The sequence below is a fragment of the Hemicordylus capensis genome, chromosome 4 (genome assembly GCF_027244095.1).
Source record: "Hemicordylus capensis ecotype Gifberg chromosome 4, rHemCap1.1.pri, whole genome shotgun sequence".
NCBI lineage: Eukaryota > Metazoa > Chordata > Lepidosauria > Squamata > Cordylidae > Hemicordylus > Hemicordylus capensis.
The window spans coordinates 76,810,656-76,823,368 of record NC_069660.1 but is presented as its reverse complement, the minus strand read 5'-3'; the positions used below and the strand labels follow the sequence as shown (position 1 = coordinate 76,823,368).

The following is a 12,713-nucleotide window of genomic DNA, read 5'->3' as shown; positions in this document are numbered from 1 at the left end:
AAATAAGCTAAAACCACATTTAAATTTACAATTTTTAAAGAAGTTTCAAATAAAAAGTTATTAATAAAAAACTAAAAACTGAGAACTATAAAAACTAAATCTACTGGATATAAGCAGCAGATAAAGCATTAAAAAGCCTCTTTTAAAGATGTGTGTTAAATTGTTTTTTAAAACATTGAGGGGCGGAGCATGGCGAAGCTCTTTCGGGAGGGTGTTCCAAAGCTGAGGGGCCACAACTGAAAAAGCCCTGTCTCTAGTCCCTACCAACTAGATCTCTGTTAGTGGTGGGGCCATGAGCAGGGCCTGAGATGCTGAGCGGAGGGGCCTGGCAGATTTATATGGGTGAATACGGTTTGACAGGTACCCTGGCCCCAAGCCATGTAGAGCATTAAAGGTCAAGACCTTGAATCATTAAAGGTCAAGACCTTGAATCTAGCCTAGAAGCAGACTGGGAACCAATCAAGCTGCCGCAGGATGCGTATGACACTCATGAAGCAACTTGCACCCATGAGCATCCTTGCAGCAGCATTCTGGACCAGCTGAAGCTTCCGAGCTGTCTTAGAGCACATTGCAGTAGTCCAATCTGGATTTCATTTAAAGATAAGCGATGTTCAAAAAGCCACTGCTGCTGTATATCCGTCTTTCCATCCTGCCTTATATCTAAGCTGAGAATGTAAAGTTCAGACCCAGTGAGATGAACAACTTTTAGATGCAAAAGTTCATATTGGTTTCCTATGCTGGTGCCTGAAAGCACACAAAATACCAGGATGTGTGTCTGTCAGTGATTTTACCTCTGCTTTTCTTATTCATATCCTATTCAGGTTGTATTCTTCTAGGCTGACAACAGATAAATAGTAATATCCAGCCAGGGCAGAAGGGAGACAGCGAAAGCAACTTCTTCCTAGAGAGAGACCAGATTTTTCTCAGATTGTTTGCCTTTTATAGTCCACCTAATTTGATGGTTATCTTGCAAAATACTGTTGGGAAGTGAATTTTTCTGAAGAGTTTCATTGAGAATGTTTGATTTGATTTATTTATAGCATTTGTTATGCTTTCAGAATGGCATTCAGTTTTGTTTTTTGTTTTTTTAAAGGCAGAATACTTGCAGCAACAAGGACAGAACCAAGAAGCAAATAATATGTATATTTTAAAACACTCAGCATAATATCACTAACAAATATGTTTGTAATCCTTCCTTCTGGCTACACTATGGCAAAAGATGGCACCACTGTTGCTGACATTGCCACATGAATAAGAAACAGGTGGCAATGTCAGCAACATTAGTGCCATCTTTTACTTATGAATAAGTAAAATATGTCTGGTACCCACTGGCTTTACCGCACCAGCATGTGGGGAGTGTGAGCACAGAAACAGGAAGGTTTAAACAGCTTTACACAAGTTCAAGGGGGGAGGATGCAGAAAATGTGATTTCAGTATTTACAACCATATGTCTATTAAAAGAACAAATGAAGTGCTCTAATTAATTAGTTTCCCCAGTCGTTTTACCAGAGAAAAAGTTAAGCTGCCAGTCCAATGACACTTGACCCTCCCCACCCCCACTCCAAAGGTTGGAATGACATCTTCTTGACCAGTGTAAGGCCATAGATTTCTCACCTAGGAAGGAGGCTGACCCTCTGATAAGAACATTCTGAGGTTTGTTCATGACAGTTCATTTAATCTAAAAGATCTGGGCAAATAAAAACTCTCTGGTGAGGAAATTTCAAAGGCAAGGTGCCGGAGCTAGGAAGGCCTATTTCTGGTTGCCAAATACCTCATTTTGGATGGCAAGTGGAACAGCACCTCCAATGAGCAAAGAAGCAATCCTTAAGGTATTCTGATCCTCAAAGATTGTTTTGCTTAGTTCTTTAAAGGTTAAAACCAGGATTCTGTGTTTTGCTTGGAAATGGACTAAGATAGTGTAGCTGTCTTGTTTAAGAACTGACAGGTATGTTCCATATCTGTCCCAGCTGCATTCCCGTGTTCATAACATCATCATAGTTGGATAACTGGCCAAGCTCTCTGATCATATTATCATAATCCCTTTAAAACAAAAACCCTCTTTCACTCAGACTAGCAAGTCCTTCATCTGTTGTTAGTATATGTGACTAGTCACTCTTCTGCAGCAGGACAGGACTTTCATTCATGTAAGGATATCCATTCCATATTATCTTAAAGCATTCTCTTATAGTTATGTCAGAGTTGCTACCTGCTTAGATCCATGAAGTGTTTAGACTGGGTCTAGCCAGGGGTGTAGCCATAATTGCAGATGGGTTCAAAGAACCTGGGCCCTCCAGCTTCTGAGGGACCCCCAGCTCCACTCACCCCATGTTCTTCATTATCTCCCTCACTCTGAGGGGCTGCCGAAGAGAGAGGTGAACACGGGCCCCCTCTCCCCTAGCTATACCCCTGGGTCTAGCCTTGATACACCATTTCATTAGCACAGTCCCAAAATTGCCATTTCAGCAAATGTGTACACAAGCTGTAGTCCTTCAGAAGACAGCAACTTATGATGGACTACAATAATGAGAGCCGGTACTGTACAGTATAGTGGCGAGGAGCCCAATCTATGCATATTTACTCAAAAGTAACTTCTATTGCATTAAATGGAATTTGCTCCCCAGTAAGAGTACAAGATTCCAGTTTGTATATGAGCTGCTAAGTCCCTAGTTTGGATCTTGCCTCAATCATGAGCTCACTGGGTGACTTTAGGCAATTCCCTATTTCTCCTCTTCCACCCACCCACCTAAAAAAAAACTGCACACATAAACCCTGATCACAATATGGGGATAATACTGGCATATACTTAATAGAGATTCTATAAGGATTACTGAGAACTAGCTGGGCTGGGCGCAGAGCATCTGCGCCTCTGTCGGCCAGCCTGGCCCGCTTCTCTGCCACCGGCCGCGGTTTCTGGCTGGCTTTCAAGTCCACCTGTCCCCTCCTCCTGCCCGCTGCCGCCGCCACATCCCGGCGGCCAGGTTAGGCCGCCGCCTCATCGCAGCGGCTGTTTTCTCCCCATCCTCGCTGCTAGTCTGGCAGCTGCTCACGAACTCTCACGAGAGCTGCCACACATGGAATTAGCAACGGGTACACCTAGGAGAAATAAATATATAAATGTATGTGAACGGCTCTGGATATTTTTGAGCGATATATAAATTCTGAGCTATTTATGAATATCTGCCATGTTATATGCAGACACCTCAATCTACTTTTTAGATTGCTATACTTATGCATCATGATTAGTCAAAGCTGTAGTAGCTTGAACTTGAAATGTAAGGCATTGTTTAGTATTCACCTGGGCTTTTATACAATTTCAGATTTCTATCCTGCAGCCTTATTTAAATTCCAAGGCCAGGGATATGTTTTGTTCAGTGATTGTAAGTATTGCAGTGCAGGAAGTTACTACTTCATAAGTCTGACTCAACCTTCCAAAGATGACGTCTTTACCACATTGTCTTCTGTAAATGATGGCAAGCTGCTTCAGGTAGTCAGTTAATATTTTTAACGCATTAATTAAAAAACATAACAGCAAAGGCTTCTTTAAATTCCATAGGGAGGGTCCATAGCTCACTGACAGACCATATCCTTTGCAAGCACAAAGTCCCTATTCAACCCTCCATGTATAGGAACATAGTTATCAGGGCTGTGAACAGTAGGGAAAAGGCTAAAAAAATGTTTAAAACCACCCATTTGCCATTTCTTTTGTGGGGTTTCATCCATCATGCCCACCACCCAACCCAGTTTGCTGTCCCTAGGAGGCACCCATGGGGAACAATGGGGTGTTTTGAGTTTCCCCACTGTTCCCTATGGCCAAAACACTCAAACCGCTGTTTTGATGAAACACTTTGGCCATCTGCATTTTGTTTCAAACTCGAAACAAAATGCAAAATCTGTTCCGTGCATGTCAATACTACAATACGCAACCAATAACTTGGAAAATGTCCTGGAAAAAGGCAAGTACCTTCATCCTGGAACACACCCTCTGCATAGGCTCATTGTGCAAAACAAGCTATGCACTGAGAGACACGTTCAGGCATTTCAGGTTTGAGGGGGCTGGCAGTATGGAAATAGTACATCAGGTTCCCTGAAATAGGACATGCTCAATTTGGTTCTAAAAAACCTCTGTTCTTCCATCAAGCCAGTAACATACCAGTCACCTATCTTGTTTTTGACATGAAGTGGCTGTTTTGAAACTTATATAGGAACACTTAACAAAAGGCTCAGTGCTCCCCTTTTAATTTCCACATTGACTAGGATGCAGGTTAAAGGGGAGCATCATCTCCCATCACCACCCTCTCGTCAGTAACAAGCTGAGTTTTGTGGTGCTTAATGTCTTTCCAGACAAATCCTCTTCTTCCCTTTTCTCTGTTTCCGTCCATGTAAGCAGCCCTCCATGGTCTACCCCTAGGGACAGCCCCCTCCTCTTCTCCCCTTTTGTATCTGGTTCTGGCAGCCACTTTTGTCTGGGGCCTTTGAGTGCGTGGCGTATCATCTTGCACAGCAAATGGCTTCTCTTTCTTTCTTCCCCAAGCATGAGAACCACTGTGTTTCAGGAAGCTGCTGCTAAGAATGGTTACACTTCAAAACACTCACTGCATTTTTGGCGGCTTGCAGTTCTCTTTTTAACGTTTGTGAAAAGCACTAGAGGCCATGGAAAAGCAGATCCTGGGTCACCTGCAGTTCATATGCTGGCCTTAGACAGTCAACGCTTTGGTTTGTCTGACAGTAACACTGGGGAAATGGCCTAATATATAGTGCAAGGTGTATTGTAGTTATCCTCAACGTCCAGCCTGTTGACTGGTTTGCTCACTTAATGATCCAAGACACACAGCTTCTTATGCATTCTTATCCTCACCTCCTCCACCATGTTAGATGACCCATTCATGTATTGATACGCTTATCTTCGGCAATTCGTTGTTTTTTTCATTGAGAGCTACTGCCTATTCATGATGTAAAGGCTGTTGAGTATATAGCCAGTGTGAAGCATTTTTCAAATGATTATGATAATTACAAGGGCCATGCAAAAAGATACATAGGAGTATTAATGTTTTTTAAACTCTGTACTCAAACAGAAGCTGAAATGAATAATTGAAACTTGCCTTCATTTTGAGATTCAAACAATGTGAGATTATAATCCCTTAATTTAAGTACTCGATGCTCTTGGCTACTTCTTCACTTTTTTCTGGCAAGTGTCAAAAAAAAAAACTTTATAAAATCTAAATATATAAGCTGCCACCTCTCCAGTGCTAAATAGCTTAGTATATTGTCAAATATTGCCAGATACTCAACAGTACTACAAACCCTATTATTAGGTGTTCTACAGAAGGCAGTCCTTGGGCATAGGTTCACATTCTAGAACTGCTTGGGCTCACCTGTTCTCAGGTGGAGGATCAGGTTATGGCTGTAAGCAACTGCATGTGCTGATCCAGAAGACTGAGCCCTTAACTTTCAAATTGCCAGGCGAACATGTCCTTTGTATTTCTGGAGCTACAGCTGATGAAGATGTCCCAGACCTTTTTTCTTTTCTTTTCGTTCTTTTTGGACTGCCCCTTCTAACATCTATCATATACTATCGGATATTAAATCCCGTTGGCATTAATATTGAAATCAAATATCACATTTCAAATGTAGATCTTCTCAAATATTGGGCAAATATTTGAATATTCAGAGAATTTCTGCCAAATATTCAGCATCAAAATTCACAGAGAAGAATTTTGGGGAGGCTTTTTTCTTGGGGTGGGGAGACCTTTTCAGCAGCAAGCACGTTTCCGTTGTAGCCTTGGTTCTTCTGCTTGTTTGCTTGAAACCCTCATTCTAAATAGCCTTCAATGAGGCCTTGTACCCTGGTAGTTCCAATGGATGTCCTGGAGCTGTTTCCTACCTGTTTACTGATCTGTGGAGCCGCTATGCACCCAGACTGTTCAAGTATTGGAGTGTATGGGACACTGAGGATGACGCACTGCCCTATGTTAAACAGAGGAGCCATTCTTGAGGCTGTGGAGCACGCCCTTGGCCCAGAGTGATAGGAATGTTTGCTTTTCTCTGCTCCTGTTGTACTGTGCCAGAACAGGCAGCACGTAGACAGCAGATCCCAGCTGGAGGGGGAGGGTGGGTCCCGCCTCACATTCCCACTGAACAGCTTGAAGGGCATGGCTGGATTTGGAATGGAAGAGTGTGTGAAGTGACAGACAACTTCCTAGGCTATTGTCATATCTACCTTTCTTGATAGGATATACTTTCCTATTCTAAGAAGAGGATTGTCTTCCTGGACGTGGTAGCAAGCATGACTTGTCCCCTTAGCTAAGCAGGGTCTGCCCCGGTTGCATTTGAAAGGGAGACTAGAAGTGTGAGTACTGTAAGAAAACTGTAAGACTGAATGCAAGATAATTTTTCATCCATGTGTGAAAGAGAAATGAAAAGGAATTGTGCTTCTTTTCCCATAATCTAGTTCAGGGTAGGCAACCATTGGCATCCAGCTGTTGCTGAACAACAATTCCTAGCATCCCCAGCCACAATGTGGGAGTTCTAGTTCAGCTATAACTGGAGTGCCAATGGTTGCCTACCCCTGGTCTAGTTCTTCAAAAAAGAATTTATTATTTCTCTTCCTTTTGAACACACACACACACACACTACTAATTTGAGCATATCTGCAGTATCACAAACTCTACGATCATTCATTCTTCACTGATGAGATAAATTTCAGTTCTAATAGTATGTATATTAGAAATGTGCAACACTTGGATGGGGCAAATTGAATTGACCCAATTTGACCTGAATCAAACCAACATCTGTTTTTAGGTCAAATCAGGTCCAATTCAATTTGGCCATCAAAGCTTCAGCCTGTCTCCATCACACTATTTCTTTGACCTCTGTTTTAATACTTACTGGGAAGGATCAGTAGAAGCTTTAATTTATTTTTGCTCCCAGCAGAGAGGGAACAGTGGCACGGTTTCTGCTAGAGAGAGAGAGAGAAGTTTTTTCTTTTCCTTGCAGTCTTGGGCAAGGCATTGGGCAAGTTGGGAAATGTAGTTTTTTCAGAGGCTGTTGCCCCAACCATCAGAGGGCTCTCCAAAGTGCCAAGGCAGCTCCTGAATTGAGTTGGCAGTGATTTGTGCAGCTCTGATATATAAGCTATCTTTGCTGTAATATTAAAAACTAGCTTTTTGTCCTTTATTTTAAGAGTCTTTGAGATATGCTAACAAGATATTTAGATCCACTTTTATACTATATCCTCTTGATCTTTCAGAATTCTTTCCAGTAAAGCTTAACTTTAATACAGTTCCTCCCAAAGTGGTAGTAAAAAAAATTTCCTTTTCCTTTTCTGCAGTTCTGCTGCTGTAGTCCTTATTTATGAACTTTTGCACATAAAACTAAGGCTGCTGCCAGTTATATATAGTGTTTGATTAAGCAATATGATGGGAATAGCCCACGATCTGAGTCTTCTTTACTTGACACAAGCTTCATTGCATGCAGTCACTTCTGCAAGTTGGATCTGACTTTTTTTGAAAGCTGGTTATCATGGGCATTACAGAGTATTGGTATCTTTAAAAAAGATAGGCTCGCTAATGCTATATACAGAGGACAATGGGTCAAATTACAGGTTGAAGTTTAAAGAACTGGGAGCAAAGATGGCAAATTCAAAAGTGGAAGACCCAGGTCACAGCTGTTGCCTTCTCAACTCTGTAAAATAATGAGTGGTGACAGAGAGTGGATAGAAAGTGCATTGCCATTATTATTTATCTCAATTTACAACCCAGTCCACTCTAAATATTTGGAGCAAGGGACAATAAAATGCAAGTGGCAGTGAATTCTCATCAAGAGTGTGCCACTGGACATTGATGGATTTGTTCATGATTCAACTCCTCTTCACAGTTTTGCTTACTGCACCTCATTACAGCAGTATGCAGAGCTGTATCTCAAATTGCTTGGGTTGCAAACTAATTATAATGTCAAGAATATTAAAATCCACATCTGTCTTTATAGAGAAAAGCAATGGCATCCTAAGTTGGATAATCCTAAGTAATAGCACAGATAAACAAGGTGTTGTATTGGCAGTGGGGCTGGGTGTGTGCGCAAACTCAGAACATGCAGGTAATATACAGCTGATTATTTCTGAAGGACAGTTTGGAGATACTTACCCCTTACTGCAACAGTGGTACTAGCCCTGATCCAGCAATCAGCAGTTAGATGATTGTACAGCTTAATGGAGAAAAGGAGAGAGGAAAGACTTTCTGGAGGGCGGGGGGAGAAACCCTGTTTATTCTGTTTTACTAATTGCATTCTGTGGTGAAACAGATCAGCAGCAATTCACTCTATTTTCGATTTTGCCCAGGTAGTTGATTCCTATATGATGCTTCACTGACCTCTACTCTACAGATGACCTCTCTCAGAATTTTCTTTTAACTGCATCTCTAAGTACGAAGTCTGAACTTCACCAGATGAGTTGGTCAGGTCTTATGCAGTGGGGCAACACTCTCTTTTGTCACCTTTTTGGTATGCAGATATTAGACATGAGAGCTATACAAATATTCTACCTTTAAAAAAAAAAGTAGTTTATTCTTACTGGGTAGGAAAGCAATACAAGAATCTTCAAAACAAATATTCTATCAATAAAATATGCCTTGACAACAAAACCCTTAGGATTAAAACAGTTTAAAAACATATGCTCTGCCGTAGCTATTCTACTATGCAGGCTATCTATAACAATTCTTTCATAAATCCTAATTGTAACCATTTCAAACTTCCACATATTGCTTCAGCCGTTTATCCCAATAGTCCATTCCTAACTCCTCTACCTGACTGACTCCTCGCCAAGATTCTGTACGGGCTTTCTCATTCTGTGTGCAGGGCTACCACCACTGTTAATCAAATTTTAGACTTCTGTATTTTGTAAGCAGGTATTGGGATCACTTGTATATCATCAGTAAATCTAACAACAAAATTTTCCTGAGCTCCTGAATGGTTTAACCCCTCTCAGGTTCAGGAGTCGGAAAGGCAACTGTTCAAATTTTGATCTGTATGTAATAATCTTATAAGTATGAAATACTTTTGTATTTTTAGTAGTTCTGGTGGGTCCACTTTTCAGTACCTTGATCTATGTTCAGGAGGACTTTTATTTGGTTTTTATAAACCAAATTTATTTGGTTTTATTGTTTGTAGGAGAAGTTTGATTGTTTTCTCTTCTACATTTGTTTCAATCTCATGCTGGTCGCTGACCGAAATAAAGAGATTTGAATTTGACATAAGAATAAAACAAAGTGCAAGATATTACAACATATGGTGTTATTATTTTTTAAAATCCCTCACACAAATACTTCCTCATAATTCAAAGTAGATGTGAAATTGACTTAGCTGATATTGTGAACAACTTCTAGTCTAGTCAATGTAACTCATATAAGAAATTACATATTTTTTTCTTTGTACATTATTGGATAGGTACCCATCTTATGTTGATCTAGTCCGACATATTAAAATGAATATTTTTAAAATATATAATATTTATATTCATTTAAATAAAAAGTCTCAAAATATTTTCAAAAATGCCCAGAGAATGTGAGGGAGGAGTTATAGAATTATTCATCACATGGCTATTGCTGTAGTTTGGGTCATACAGACAGGCGCTAATTACAGTGTTTCTCAGTTACTGCTTAAAGTGTCAAAACCTTAAAACTTACTTAACCAGAACCATGATGGCGTGCATAACATGGGCAGTAACAAACAGCTCTGTGTTTCTGAAAATATATCGTTGGTACACAGCCCTGCTGACTCTTCTTTCTTTTTGCCTACACAAAGATGATGTGAAAGGTTTTAATGTGCTAATTTGTAATTAGGACCCCATTTTCCCTGTATCCTTCCTTCCTACCTATGAATAGCAACTTCGTGGTACCCTAGCTGTCTCTTAGGAGGAGGTGTTACTAATTCATGCTCCATCTCTGTATACAGCATTGACTAACTGAAAGCCATAAAAGAATGAACTGCTGGTTGAGAAATTCCACTGATGACCACTTTGGTCTCACCGCAATTCAGTTTCCAATGCCATAGTACTTTGCAAGACTGAGGCTTGTTGAGTTTTCATTACAATACAGAATCGCAACAAGAGCAAAGATGTATACGAGACACGTTGCACCGGTAGTTGTTCTGTTGAAATGTAAAGGATATTGCACATTTGGTGAAAGAAAGCTGACTGGTCTTTTTGTTAATAAAAACTGGGATTTTAAAAAACAGTTCAGAACCTGGAGGATAAAGTAAATCTTAGTATTTGAACTAGGATCTTTAGCGTCAGATGCATGCTTCTGTCTCTAGAGGGCCCTGGCTTGGTTCCAGACTGACAGGCTGAAATGGCAGCCATTATTCAAGCATGGGAAGGACATCTCTTGAATGAAGTTGCTTCAGTCAGGAGGTTTGCTTTTAGGCTTAGCTGCTTTTCTTCTAGCAGCTAGAGAAATCCAGTTGAAGCAGTTTAGGTGGCATTCAAGAGGCAAAATAAAATAAAATAAAGGCCCAGGATGTTAACGTGGTGTTAAAAACACCTTGCTAAAAGATGGTGCTTTCTTTATCTAGAAAAAAAATCTGGTAGGAGGGAAAAAGTAGGAATAATATTACACAGAGAGAGAGCGCGAGCAAGCGAGAGAGACACACACACGATCTTAGCCAAAAGGCCGAGAAGCGATAACATTTAAGGTACAGAGGAAGCAGCTGGATTTCTTCATGCCAGCTGAATTGGAAGGTGACTGCAACAGGAAAGAGTCACATGCATCATGGGAAAGAATCTTCCTCTGGAACTAGAAAGCCCAACGGTATTTCTAAGAATGCCGTAGGATTCTGCAGTGGAATACAAAGGCCTTGCAATCATGGCGTCTCTTCATCTCCTTCTCACAGCAACCCAGGAAGTTCACATTATGTGTGGAGAGAGAGAGAGAGACAGTTAATGCTGGATTTCTGCTTCTGAGTTCATCTCTTCTCCCCACCCCTCTCCACCCCCACCACACACACACACACTTTAATTCCAAATTGCTGTAGCCGCCTTTAGAAGGCCACTTATGTCGATCCAGATGTAGGGAAAAGCCTCCCCCTCATCCTCTTGCTCTCCCTTGATTAAAACATTATAATTCTTTAATCTCTCTGAATTGAGTTTCTTCCTTAAAAAGCTGCCTGTTCTCTTTGATACACCAAAGCAGTTCTTGTCACGCTGCCAAAGGAGGCCGGGTGGAGTGTCACACAGCTCAAACTTTTACAAGCTGAGTGAGCAGGAAAACAAGCAAGGCACACAGACAAGCGCAGAGAGAGAGAAACTGTCCTTTTATTTTACTTTTTGGATTTGTCTGCTGAGCAGAGGAGACTTTTATTTTATTTTGGGGCACCTCAACTAAAAATATAAATTTACTTTTCCAGCTAAGTTGATGGCCAACCTCCTGAGAAACTTAGAAGCGAGAGAGAGAGAGAAAATGACGTCACCACAATCTGGGGGTGCCTTTCGCGCTGCCTGTCAGAGCTGAAAGAAAAGAACAGTGCAATAAAACAACGGCTGCCTCTGTCTCCTTCGTTAAACACAGCAGTAATTGGATGTTAATTTCTCTTTGCTCTTCTCGCTGTTTGATTGTAAGAACTCTCCCCCTGCCCCCCCCCAAGGCTTTTGCCAGTCGCAGGGAGTCTATACTGTACATTCCCTTGCAATTGTGGGCTCAAACAATTCAGAAGCTGGACAGTATTAAAGAGAAGAAGGGGGAGGGAGGGATAGGATTTGGGAGTTTCATGAAGCTCAACATTTTCCTTTCATTGCCCTGTACAGAGTTCGGAGCATTTTCCCCCCTTGCGTTCTGTCCAGTCTCCTTGGCAGCATGAAGGAAAAAAAATTAACCCAACCACTACCCAACCCTTGTGTTGAAACAGGCATTTAGGGGAACCAGTGCAGGCAGGAAGCTGTTGCCGTCTTTGCTGCCCAGGTCACCCTTAAAGGGTGTGTGTGTGTGTGCATGTGTGTGTTTTTCTTAGCTTCAATTCTGGAGGGTGCTCAGGGCATCTGATTGATCCATAATGTACCCCCCCCCCACACACACACACAGACAGCGACTGGTGCAGTGGAAAGAGGTAAGTTAAGAACAGGCTTGAAAGAGAACAGGGGGAGATTTACCAAGGGAGATGGTGGGTGGGTGGAGAAGAAGGGGAGGGGAAGGAGCGGGAGGAGGTGGGGGGTAGAAATGTGGGAGTAAAGTCCTACCTGGGATCGGTGCCAACTTCCTGCACAGGGCTGCAGACCCGCAGCTTTGAGCAACCCACCAGAGGCGACTTTTCTCTCTTGTCACGATTCCAAGAAGCAAGGAAGGCAACAGGAACAGGTACAACAGATGCAAGGCAGCGTTCTTTGCCAGGGTGCTGGTGGGTAAATCCTCTTTCCCTCGCCTCTAGTCCTTATTGCAGCCAGCTGTGCTTTTAAAGGATCCTTTCAAACAGGGCTGATGTAGGTTTTTTAATTTTAATTATTATTATTTTTGAAGGGGTGAAGGAGGTTGAATTCTCTTGTCAGTATCTCCTCTCTGTTTGGATTAACATGCAGAAGATGCGCCTGTCACTTTGCTTACTCTCAGTGCCTGTTCAGGGATGGGAGACGGCTTTGTTCCGCGCTGCCTGGGAAGCTGTGCCAACTCTGACTTGGCAGCCAAGCCAGAGTGGGCAGGGAGAACGTGAAGAGAGCGAGCGAGAGAATGATTGCCGAG

At 41.8% G+C, this 12,713-nt stretch overlaps 1 long non-coding RNA gene across 2 annotated transcripts; it reads right to left on the bottom strand.

The window, feature by feature from the left end:
* Positions 1-796: 796 nt before the first annotated feature.
* Positions 797-12,357, bottom strand: LOC128322407 (uncharacterized). Of its 2 annotated transcripts, none has more exons than XR_008305699.1 (4): positions 12,218-12,357; positions 11,384-11,491; positions 8,364-10,868; positions 797-901 (listed from the first exon to the last, which is right to left on the bottom strand). It is a non-coding gene; the product is annotated as an uncharacterized LOC128322407 (long non-coding RNA). The 2 variants fall into 2 exon arrangements; XR_008305700.1 differs by lacking the exon at positions 797-901 and having other exon boundaries at positions 8,020-8,534; positions 9,675-10,868.
* Positions 12,358-12,713: the final 356 nt, after the last annotated feature.